We start from the raw sequence: 12,594 nt of genomic DNA, 5'->3' as shown, positions 1-12,594 counted from the left end.
GCTTGAAGCTTTAAAAGAAAAAGAAAATAAGTAAGAAGAAATCTCATGAATCATTGCTTTTGATATTCTGGGAGCTTAGATTATTTTGTCTGTGCAGGTTGGAAAAAGTATGTTGATGTTTGAAATGTACTTCTTGATATACAGGATCAAGGAGTCACAGGGGATGACTGGACAAGAGGAAACACCAAGCTTGCAGGGGACATGTTAATTTCATAGAGAATTTGATGTAGCTGACAGCCTGACCCATACAGCGAGGAGCCCATCTATGGATTGTGTGGTTTCTAACATTTTCAAAGGTGTTATTGATATTATTTTCTTCCAATTAATAAATTTCTCCCATGATTCTGATCCTAATTTAACTGATTTCATTTAAGAGGTCACACTGTAATCTTCTTCAACGTAGCCCTTTCTCTTTACCGAGAAAGAACCTTATCTTTGTTTTTAATGGTGATTAGTCAAACTAATCTTTGCCTTTATATCTGTGGGATTCCATGTCAGTTCCAGCTTGGAGATTTGGCTCCATTGGAGGAGTCAGAGCTTCACCGCCCAGCGCCTCGCTGAGAAGCGGCTGTGAGCGGAGCGGAGCTATGTGTGCGCGGTTCCTTGCCGACTGCGGATGGAGCATTGGCTGGAAAGCCACGGACCTGGATTTCCGTCGTACGTCTGCGGTCAGCTTTCCAGGTGCTCTCAGACAGGACGCCTGGCTGATCTGCAAAGCAGGGAAATAGACCAGGTGGTTCCTGCAGTTTCCGTCAGAGCTCACTGACATTCTGGCTCCGCCCTTTCCGGCAGGTGTGGCAAGAAAGGCTCCGGGAGAGGCACCCTTTCTCTCGGCGGTGGCTTGGTGGCCCCGTGGGCTCTCCTCCTGTCCTGTCCAGCAGAGTCTATGCCCTAACCGTCCCCATGCCACGTCTGGCTCCAGCCCTTCTGGGAGACGCCTCATGCTGAACATTTTTCTTGACCTCTGCCAGGCACACTTCATTTAATGCTCACCTGCTGGAAAATACCATTTCGTCTCAGAGGCTTGTTAGAATGCGCTCTGATAGGAGGAATATGTTTCATGCCGTCTTTCCAGGTTCATCTATATTGCAGAGGAAAGATAGCTGGGAATCAAATTTAACACCTACCCCTCCAAATCTCAAATGAAAATCTTCCAGGTCTGAGATAGGCAAATGAGGGTCTGTTTCTAAGATTGCTCAGAGCACAAGGTGACCTTTCCTTCGTTTCTGCGGTGGGACTGCCTGTGCAGCAAGCTGAAAGACCTGCCTGCAGGGGTGGCGCGCTCACCTTTGCGTCCTCCGCAACCCCTGCTCTGCCGGTAAACAGTAAGTGCTTAATGAGAGCATCTTAAGTTAAGTCAGTAAATTCAGTTTGTGAATTCCCTGAATTCCAGCTAACTTGGGGCTTACAAATCAATGAGAAAATATGTTGGTAAAGGACAAGATGAACTAAATTAGTTGCCAGCAAACTCATGAGTTAAGAGTTCTTTCCTTAATGAGTTTGGTTTCTCCTGAAGGAGCTCAGGAATTTCACCCCAAAATATGACTCCTTGGTATAAAGAGTATTTTGAATTGCAACAAAGCACTGGAGGGGGCTTTCCCTCTCTCTGCACAACTGGACTGGTCTGATCAAAAGATCAAAGGGGGCAACTGACTTCCCTTCCTCTCCCTGTTATCTCAGTATATTACAGGAAAAACCATCAAGAACGCAACCAGATCTCGCCCAGATCATTTTAAGCATAATACCTGTCTCTCAGGCTAATTTAATTTGCAAAGAGAATCATTTGCAGGTCAATCTGTCTCCCCGTCCATTTGTCCTCCCTAGCACCATGTGTCACCCTAAACAGAATCACCTGCACTCCTCATCTCCCTTCCCCGACAAAGACAAGTATAAAACTATCTGGATTCCACTGGGATATCGGGTGGTCACTCTGTGATTCTCCCCAAGCACATGGCAAACAAACCTTTCTCTTATTAATCTGCCTTAACTGTGAGTTGATCTTCCAGCAAACTTTCAGGGGGAGGGGCAAGTTTCCCCTCAGCCCCACACGCCCTCCTTTTCTGTGCTAGTGTCTGAAATAATTATCACTGGGTGGGTGTAGACTCTGAGAAGCTGTTCTTTTTCCTTATCCCTATTGTTTTACCCCTTGCCAATTATAATCATGGTCAACTTTCTCTTCTTTCAAAGCATGCAAATTTACCTACATCCTAAATCTTAGCAGTTTGGGATCCCTTTAAACTACTCTGATTCTAAACCTATAGGACTCACAAAATATAGGTCATTTTAGGTGAGCTCTTGCTGGGGTTGCTGCATTTTTTCTCTGCGGTCTTGTCTGAGGCTGCAGCCAGGTCAATCCTTCACTTTCCATTTATCTTGACCCTTGACGCTAACCCTTCAGCATTCCAACTCTGACACAGACATAAGATAGTGCACTTCAGCCTGATCCAACCCAACAAGATTCAACTTCCTTCAGTTCAACAGTGTTTTTTGGAGAGTACTGGTTATGTGGCAGGCACAATGCTAGGGCTGAGAATGTAAAAATGACCGCGTATGCCCTGGCATTCAAGCCAAGCTGATGGACATGCCACACCCAGTCCTCTTCCCGGGCTCTGAGGATCGAGGGACACCAGGCCTGGAGAGCTGGATGGAGGAGGGGAGGGAAGCTGAGGTGCTGAGCAAGGAGGAAGGTGAGTACATCAGATACAGAAGGAGTCACTGGAGAACCACATTCTGAAACAGGGTGAGGGAAGAAAGCTAGCAAGACCCAGACTAAATGGGGCGCCCAGAGAGCAGGGTGGAGAGAGAGAACGAGAATGGTGAAACAGTGGGCCCAGAGAAGAATCCAGGTGGTTTCCAGACTCTTCTCATGAGCCCTAAGAAGACTTGGGGAGCGGTGAGCTCAGGTGCAGAGGGTACTGGCTGGGTGACCTGCCGTGCTGTGCTGCTCTTGGGCAGAGTTGCAGCAACACCTTGGGGTTCAGTCAGGGTGGGGTTGCAGGAAGAACCCAGGAAGATTCTTGAGATTAGGGAGCTAGGATGAAAGCTGTGATGGGTTTTAAAAGTGAGGGAAATAGGAATGAGAGATGCAGATGATAGGAGACTGCAGCCAGAAGGTGGGAATTTCAGGTCTGGATTTGTGAAGTAGAGCCATTGCGAGCTACGGCCAAGTTCAGTGATGAAATTACATTGCTGCCTAAAGGTGACTGGGGGTAGAGCAGGTCTAGTGTCCGTGAAGGTAAGTGCTCTGTACATTAGCCACGTGGGTGCTAGCGTTATTCAGGGTCAGAGCAGGAGAAAGGGTGGGCAGGAAAATGGGCAAGAGCCCTTGGAAATGTGAGTTCCTCACACAAGGAAGGGGTGGCGTAGAGCCCACAGGAGAGAGAAGGGGTTGCCGGAAGGAAGCTGGTGCCCTGGGTGTATCCTGTTTTTTTACTTCCTTTCCCAATTTGCTTGTGTGGTTAGTGCTGTCAGCTGTGGCAGCTCCCCTGTAATTCTCACCTGAGGAATGGCGTATGGCGCACACCTGGCCAGGGCCAGCCTCCTTGGCAAGTCACTGGTCCAGTGGCTGACACATGAGCCAGGCAGGGCCAACGTGTGCTTCATTCCATGAAAGTCAGTTTTGTTATGGTTTGATTTTTGCCGTATTTTTTCTTCTGTGGACATAGCCAAGCACCCAGAACTAGGGCATTGAGTACAAATTTGTTATATAGATGAAAACAGATATTGGAAACCGATGAGGCAGGGTTGCAGACCTGGAGTCATGGGGTGCTGCGGCTGCTAGCAGCTGCCTGGTCCATCCCATGCAAAGAGCTTCTCTATACAATAAAGTCAGGCAGAGAAAATCAGAGAAAAGAGACAGGAGAGAGTGACAGGGAGGGGGGAGGGGAGAAGACAGGCTTGGCCACAGTGAGTCCTAGTGCCAGTTGCAGAAACTGTGGCCCCTCCAGAGCTCCTGTCAAGGCTGCCTCAACATCTTTCCCAAGCGTGCAAGCAAAGCAATCCCTGCTGGCTGCTCTGGTTCACTGTCTGTGTTTGCATTTGGATGAGAACTAGTATGGGAGGTGAGCCAACATCCCCCCACTCCCACTCGTGTCCTCCTTATGGAGGAGGACATGTGCAGCGGGGGAGGTCCGCCCTGCTGCTAGGGATCCAATGCCTGGAAGAAATGTGCCACCTTCACCTGTGACCCAGGTGGGACTGTCACCAGGCACTCAGCCGGTGGATGCGGAGCAGAAGCACAAAGGACAGACCTGCCTCTTTCCTGGACCCCTCGGGCTTTATATCTGCCTTTAAAAATACAAATACTCATGAGTATTGGGGGAAAGGCCTTACATTTTATCAGGATTATTTTAATTAAGGGCCAGGTGGACCACCAAGATTTAACCTAATGATCTCATTTTATGTCTCAAAGAGCCAAGGCCTAGAGAAGTGAAAAACCTGTCCTAACCACTAGATCAGTACGTTGTCTGGCGAAGCTGGGTGCTGCCTAGACGTTTACTGAATGAGGAATGCGTGCTTCTGAAATGAAGAGTGATGGCCGGCAGATAGAGGCGGGACATCTGCTCACAGCTGGCTGGAGCAGGGCACGTGCGTGGTCAGGAGGAATCTGGCGTGCAGAGAGGGGCCCAGGCTGGGCTGCGGGGGCAGAGCAAAGGCAGCCGGCGCCCGCTCCCAGCTCCGCCTTGGGCAACACACACAGTAGTGAGTCGGCCCCACACAGTAGGATGAGAGGCAGGGAGGGCTTTTTTTTTTATAACTGTGAACATTTTGTTTATCATTCACCATTAATTCATATTTAATGAGAGTCAACTATGTGCCAGGCGTGGAATTAGCTCCAGTAGAGACCATGGAGATGAATCTCCAAAATAAAATTATTCCTAACAAAAACAGAAGGGTGAGTAGGAAACCTCGCGGTAACGCAGTATCGGTCTGTGTTGACGATCTTCCTTCACTTTCTCGAATTCTCTCCTTCAAGAGCAAGAGAGGGTCAGCTGGGTTACGACCTGAGCAGACGATGTGATGGGAAATGAGGTTTCAGTGAACTTACCAGGCAGGCAAGTTTCCATAGATAATTATATGGTTTGAGGCTTACGACTGAATGATAGAAAAATAAGGACTAAGGTGACTGGAATATGCTTTACAAAATCTCGCATCTGAAGGCGGGTCTCAGCTCTGGTGGTCCAGGCAGACGGAACACAGAGCAAGATGCGGAAGCTGTCTCTCTGCAGCCGTTCTGCCTCAGAGATGTTCCGTGCCACCCACGCAAGTCACTGGAGGATAAACACAACCTTGGATGGTCCAGAAATGAGCCTCCTGCATGAGGACTATCTGAATATCTTTGTTTCTCCTTTAAATGAAGTGCCTTCCCCAAATATGGCATATAGCTTTATTGTTTGGCTCTGAAAGAAACAATGACACTTACACCAGTAATGGTTTGGAAAGATATTGTTTGCAAATAAGCAGATCTGCAGAAAATGTTTTCACTTTCCCAGGGAATATGAAAGTCTACTTGTGGGAGGCAGAGGGGAACAGCTTCTGTTCTCTGAAAGCAAAATTCCGTGCTCACGCTAGGGACGCAGGCGAGGGAGGTAAGGCTCACTCAGTATCGAGAGGGTGATTTAACAGATGGAAAACACCAATTTTTTTCCTGGGGTTAATGTCTTTCACAACCCATTCAAGGGCTTTGACTATATTTCAAATGAAAGAGACTTTTTTCCATCTTGTTTCAAATTACAGTTGGAAGAGTTTCTTTGGCAATGCATTTTAGAAGTATATAGAAAAAATACGAGAAGGGTGGTAGAATTTCCAGTCCGGAGACATGCAGCAACTGTATGATTTTGGACAATAGGAGAGAATTTTCTTACCTGTAAAATGGGGAGACGCGTATCTACCTCATGTGGGTTACGGTGGGGTTGAATGTCTGGACAGTGAGTGTCGGAACATGACGTAAGGCTCATTATGTAATATAAGGTGGCTTTCACTGTGCTATTTATAACCAGGTACTGGCAAGTTTGGTAATTTTGAAAGGCAGACTGTGATGAGGGAAAAAAAAAGAAAAACTCATGAAGGTGTTTGGATTTATGTGCTGTGTGTGAGGTGGTCGTATCTGAATCTCTATGATAAAGATGCGGCAGTTGTGTGCGTTATTATTTCCTCCCACATGTAGGTTTGAGCCCCACCACTTGCATCCTAGCAAACGTTCCCTCATAACTTTAACTGTCACTCGTCAACTGCACGACTCTGCCTTGCGGTGCCCTCGGCTTCTGCTGCAGGCGTGAGACGCTCTGGGGGAGGGAGCTGGGAGACTGAGAAGTAAAATGCTGATCCTACTAACACCTCCATCCCTATTAATTAAACTTCGAATGAACTTAAAATATACATGGAGCACTTCCCCGCAAACCAACTGACAGGGTGCCATGGTTACATCCTTCATGGCTGATCCTGGCCCCAATATTTTTTGGGTGGAGCTCAGAGCCTGTCTGTAATATTCAAGCCCTTCAGCGCTTGAATCTTTGGAGGGTTCCCAACATGCAGCTCCCTTTGCTCTTCAAACCTCTCTGTTTCTTTATGTTCATACATTTCTAGACTTCCTTCATATGATTCATCCACTCTTGAAACTTCCCACCATGTGCGTTATTAACAACCCTCCTGTGTCTCAGTCTTGCTCCCAGCAAGCTCCCTCCGCTGATTGCTTTCAGGGAAACCAGATCCCTTTTGAGGACCCCATGGCCATGGTGGTCCTTTTGAGATGTCTGAGCATTTCTTGGCGCTCCACGTCCCATAGCCTGGTAGGAAGAGTGGTGTCTTCCTGTCTTCCCTGTGCAATTTCCAGGATTCTTTCATGCCTATGCAAAGACCTCTTCCTCCAATTCCACAGATGCTGGCATCCCTTAAGGTCACTTGCCTACGCTTATTAAAGATTTTGGAAATCTCCGCCTTCTGCCATGCTCCATTAGGGCCTGGGGAATCTCCCACCCAACACTCTCATTCCTCCCTTACCTAAATACAACAATTTCCACACCTATTTTACTTCTGCTGTCAGGATAATTAGACCAGTTTATAATCCAGGATGACTCCCCATCAACAACTCTAGTCGTGGTAGCCTTTTTCACCAACGTGTGGGCCTCTAGGAGCTGTCGGTCTCTGCCCGCTCCTCTCGCCGGCCCCTTGGCTCCTCACCCTGGCTCTGCAGCCCAGGTGGGGAAGGCCTGACCGCCAGACCCTTCCCTTTTAGCCTCCCCAGCCCTTGCTCCGGCCAGCTTGGCCCCCTCACCAGGACCACTGGGCCTGCTGCAGACTCTGCCTGAGCATGACACGCTACGTCTGAGCCCCCTTTCCAGCCCCGAGTGCCAGGCTTCTGGCACGTTCCTCACTGGCCTTTCCGAAGCTCTTTTTCTTTTTATCTGGCCCAAGATGTCCTAAAAAAAGTGATAAAAATACTTCCGAATTCCAGCTCCAGAGTCACCGGCACGTGGGGATTAGAAGCTGCTGAGATAAAAAGGTGAAAACTGTCCTCCAGCTGGAGTGTCATCCCTCCCTGCCCCTGTGTGGCCCGGCCCTGTCCTCCTGATTTGGGGGCACCTTCGGTCATGAAAGGCCGGGGCTGGGCCACACAGACACAAAGCTCAGCTCCCACACAGTCCTGACGATGCTGGCCGCGGCCCGGAGGACTCCGTGTGGGACAGGGAAAGGAAGTGGGTGAGGTCACGGGGCCTGGCAGTGAGGCCTTCTCCAGGACAGCCTGCTCTGTCCCCTGTCTCGTCCGGTCCTGCCTGTGGGCCCAGCCACAGGGTCTCTGCTCCTCACCCTGTGAGACTCCATCCAGCCTTGCTCCCTTCCTGCGAGCCGGCTGCCGCCGCTGAGCAAAGCCTTTGGCTTCCCGGGGTCTCTTGACTCTTTCCTCTGACCCATTCCTCGGCTTGGCTGCCTTGAAGTCCGCAGCGAGGTCTGTCTCTGCGCTCTCTCCCGCCCGCCCCTGCGACAGGCCTCGCAGGTGGTGACACGCCACTGCTTTCGGGTGGGTCCCTCCTCCCGCACGCTGCTGCCGTGTTACTGCAGTGCTGTTCTTCTTTCAAACTATTCTTTGCTTTCAGGCCTAGATATTTGTTTTCCTTCCAGATTTCATGTTATGGATGCCCCAAAATGAGAACGGTGAAATCAGTCATTTCTGGGTCTGTCAGGAACATTCCCCGTCCAAATCAATCACACCTCTTCTGCCTCTGCCCTCCTGAGTGCGGCTCCTCCACACTCTGGCTGCACTTCTGTGGACAGCCGTGATCTGTCCATGTCACAGCCACCGAATCCTGTCCCTCTGTGGTCCTGGCAGGGGGCAGAGCGTGGACGTGGCCTGCCAGGCCCTTTCCTGCCCCTCTGCTGCCTGCCTGGAAGTTCACACCTTCTGCTAAGCGAGCTGCTCTGTTTTCCTGCAGTACCATCAGAGCTTCTCTCTGTTTTCCTGCAGTACCATCAGAGCTTCTCTCTGTTTTCCTGCAGTACCATCAGAGCTTCTCTCTGTTTTCCTGCAGTACCATCAGAGCTTCTCTCTGTTTTCCTGCAGTACCATCAGAGCTTCTCTCTGTTTTCCTGCAGTACCATCAGAGCTTCTCTCTGTTTTCCTGCAGTACCATCAGAGCTTCTCTCTGTTTTCCTGCAGTACCATCAGAGCTTCTCTCTGTTTTCCTGCAGTACCATCAGAGCTTCTCTCTGTTTTCCTGCAGTACCATCAGAGCTTCTCTCTCTGTCTGCAACTGCCTCTTTTCGGGCACTAAAGACAAAACCTCGGTTTAAATTCAATCCATCCTCTCACTGATTTCCAGAGGAAGCAGGATTCCTGGAGAAAATGTGTGACTTACACCCTCTTCTGCAGAATGTTTTTTGCTTTTGGCTGGGTAAACAGCCTCACCCTGGAGAAAAAAGCCGATTTCATATAATCATATAATTGGCCCTTTGTGGTTTTCTGCTTCTTGATAACATCAATCATTCGTTTACGGCTGAGCTCACTGTCTGAGTCCTTGAAACACAAAGAGGGCTTCAGGCTTATAATTTGTTTATTTTTAAAATACGCTCCAACCTGCAGATCCCTCACTGGGGTGTGTGACTTATATGTCTGAGGACAAACCCCTCGGACCAGGGGTGTGTCAGCCGCTGCCTCCTCACTAGTGCAGGCGTGGAGCAGTTTGGGATGAGACAACAGCGGCGAGGATGTCTTGGGGAGCCGTGGCGTGGGCAGCGTCAGCAACACAGAGGCAGGAACCTCAGCGACCCTGAGAAGCAGCGACTGTGGCTGCGGAGAGCCCGTCTGCAACCCGGGCTCGGAAACATTTAGAAGCAAAAACAATTCCCATGGCAATGGCTCAAAAGCCTGTGGTCTGTTTTGAGGAAAGCCTTTCATCTGATTTCTGTCTCACCCCACAGGCTTAGGTCAAAGTCAGTGGTGGACGTTGCCTGCCCTGGGTTGGCTAAAGTTTGTGCCTTTTAAAAACAGCCAGGGGCCTATTAAAGGCATAAGCAGGCAGCTGTGGCTGCTGGGCACGACTGGCTGCCGGGACCCCAAAAGGTAAATGAAGCCCCCCAGCCCCTGTAACAGCGTTCCTTCCTTGACCACCATCAAGGCCTTCAACTTCCACGTGTGATGTTGGTCCCACATGCAGCTAGTTACAAGGACATGTCTACTTTTCAATTTCCAGTTGAAACCCCTTGTGTCGAAGCTTAAAGGGACCCATCAGCCTCTTCCTCTCTAAATTCAGAAACTACCGAATTGGCAGAAGGAGGTGAGAACAGAAGCTTGTTGTGGTAGCGCTGGGCTGACCCGGGCGTGAGCAGGGCTCTGGGGCCAGCTGGGTGTTCGCTCATCCCCCCAGGTCCAGACAGGTGGCGGGAACGTGCACCTGTGGAGAAGGGAGTCACCCTGCATCCCGCCCTCGGTGCGAGCTGGTGCCTGCCGCGGAGAAGCCCTGGCAGCAGGGCGAGAGGGAGGTTTGAACACAGCGCCCCACCCCGTGGGGAAAGGTGGACATTCGGATGCTCCTGCGGCAATTCCATTCTCCCCTTTTGACTGGGGAGCTGGAGAAGGAGGCTGAGGGTGTGATCCTCCCAGGTGTCCTCACCCTGGAAGTGTGGGGTTACTGTGGAGCTTGCTGGAAGTGAAGGTAGATTCTCCAGTCCCACCCAGACCCAGAGAACCAGAAGTTCTGGGTGGGGCCTGGCAGCCCCAGCTTTGGCAAGCCTGCCAGGCGACATGGATGCGGAGCGGAATCCTCAACCTCAACCTGCCACGTGATTCTTTGCTCTCTCTGTGTGTGTGTGTGTGTGTGTGTGTGTGTGTGTGTGTGGTGTGTGTGTGTCCTGGACGTTGCAGGATGTTTAGCAGCATCCCTGTTCTCTCCTCGCTAGATGCCAGCAATGCCGTTGGCAACCAGAGGTGTCTCCAGCATTGCTAAGTGTCCCCCCCCAGGGAGGAAAATCACCTCCAGAGATCTCGTCTCTGAAGCAGAAGCCCAGCAGAAAGGCGCCCCCTTAGAATACTCGAAGAAGAAAAAATGCTGGCAAGGAATTCACTAGAACTGACAGAGGCTATTTCCAGGTGGTGGGTCTTAAATGATCTTCTTATTATTGTTTATTAATCTTTTCTGTATTTTCCAAATTATCTAAAATATTTTACTTTTATACTCCCAAGAAATGCAGATTTAAAATGCTATTTCAATAGTCTTGGTAGCCTCCCAAACTTCCCTCTGTGGGTGTGTCGGTTGGAACCCCAAGCACAGGTTTTCTGTTCATCCCCGGGAGCTGACACCTTGTCAGGGTGTGCCCAGGACTCGAATTTCTGAGATTTGCTGTGGTGTTGATGCTGTCCCACGGCAACCCCACCCTCACTGAATGCCTCTCAGGCCATCCTCAGCCTAAGGCTGCAGGAAGATAGATGGGAGGTTCAGGGTAGGTAACACCTGATATCCCTTTTAAACAGATGTCACAAGTGATCTAAGATTCCAGTGACAATGCCAGCTGTGTTCAGAACACCCAAAAGGCTAATGTAGGAGTTAAATCCTAAGTTAGTACAATCCTTGTAACTGTCACTCTGAAACCATCAATTGTAGACAAACTGGACATCATGAAAATTAAAAGGTTTTGTGCATCAAAAGCCAGTATCAACAGAGTAAAAAGACAGCCCACAGAATGGGAGAGAATATTTGAAAACCATATATCTGATAAGTGGTAAATAGCTAGAACATATAGAGAACTCCTAAAACTGAAATACAAAAAACAAATAACCCTATTTAAAAATGAGCAAAGGACTTGCACAGACATTTCTCCAAAGAAAGCATGCAAAGAGCCAATAAGCACATGGAAACATACTCAACATCACTAATCATTAGGGAACTGCAAATCAAAACTGCAGTGAAATACCACCTCACCCCCATTAGGATGGCTACTATCAAAAATCAGAAAATAACAAACGTTGGTGAGGGTATGGAGAAATTGGAATCCATGTATACTGTGATGGGAATGTAAAATGTTACAGCCACTAAAACCATATGTCAATGACTCAAAAAATTCAAAATAGAATTACCATATGATCCAGGAATTCTACTTCTGGGTGTATATATACTCAAAAGAATTGAAAGCAGGGTCATGAAGTGGTATTTGCACACCTGTGTTCATAGCAGCATTAGTCACAACAGCTAAAACGTGGAAGCAACACGTGTCCATCAACGAAGAATGCATAAGCGAAATACGATCTACACATACAATGGAATGTTATTCAGCCTTAGAAAGGGAGGGAATTCTGAGACATGATCCAACCTGCATGAACTTCGAGGACATTATTTATGCTAAGTGAGATAAGCCAGTCACAAGAAAGAAACACCATATGATGCCACTTATATGCGTAGAGCAGTCAAATTCCTAGAGACAGAAGGTAGGATGGTGGTGACAAAGGCTGAAGGAGGGAAGCGTGGGAGTCAGTGTTAGACGGGTGCAGAGCTTCAGATTTACAAGGTGAAAGGAGTTATGAAGATGCATATTGGTGATGGTTGCACATTATGAATGAATTTAATATCACTGAACTGTGTACATAACATGGTTAAGATGGCAAATTTTATGTTACTTTATGTATTTTTCCACAATAAAAATATCCGACACATTTTTTGAAAAGCAAAAGAAAAATTAGTGTATCTCTACTATGTCTCACACCTTGATGAAAAAGAAATAGCCTACGCTCTGTAGGTTCTGAGAACATACAAACCAGAGTAGGACCGTGGGCATGGGAGCGGGGGCAGCCTCTGCGGAGTCAGCCTTCACAGCAGAGTTGACATTTCATCTGGTCCTTGGAAGGAGTTTACTAGGCAGAAAAAAGCTGCAGACATGTCAGGGGGAGGAACACGTGTGAATGAAGGCATGCATGTCCCAAAGAGCACGGGTGATCTAGCCATAAAGCAGCCCAGGGGTCTGGGTGTGGTGTGCACACTGGAGGCTCGTGGCTGCCATACCCTTTCCGTCTGGGTGACCTTGACAATTTAGTTAATGTGTCTGCCTGTAGAGTGGGACAGTTTTCTTGGGAAGATTAAATAGGTTAAATGAAGTAAGGCCCTTAGCAGG

This window comes from Eulemur rufifrons, chromosome 29 (genome assembly GCF_041146395.1).
Source record: "Eulemur rufifrons isolate Redbay chromosome 29, OSU_ERuf_1, whole genome shotgun sequence".
In the NCBI taxonomy this organism is placed as follows: Eukaryota; Metazoa; Chordata; class Mammalia; order Primates; family Lemuridae; genus Eulemur; species Eulemur rufifrons.
Note: the sequence above shows the minus strand (reverse complement) of the source record.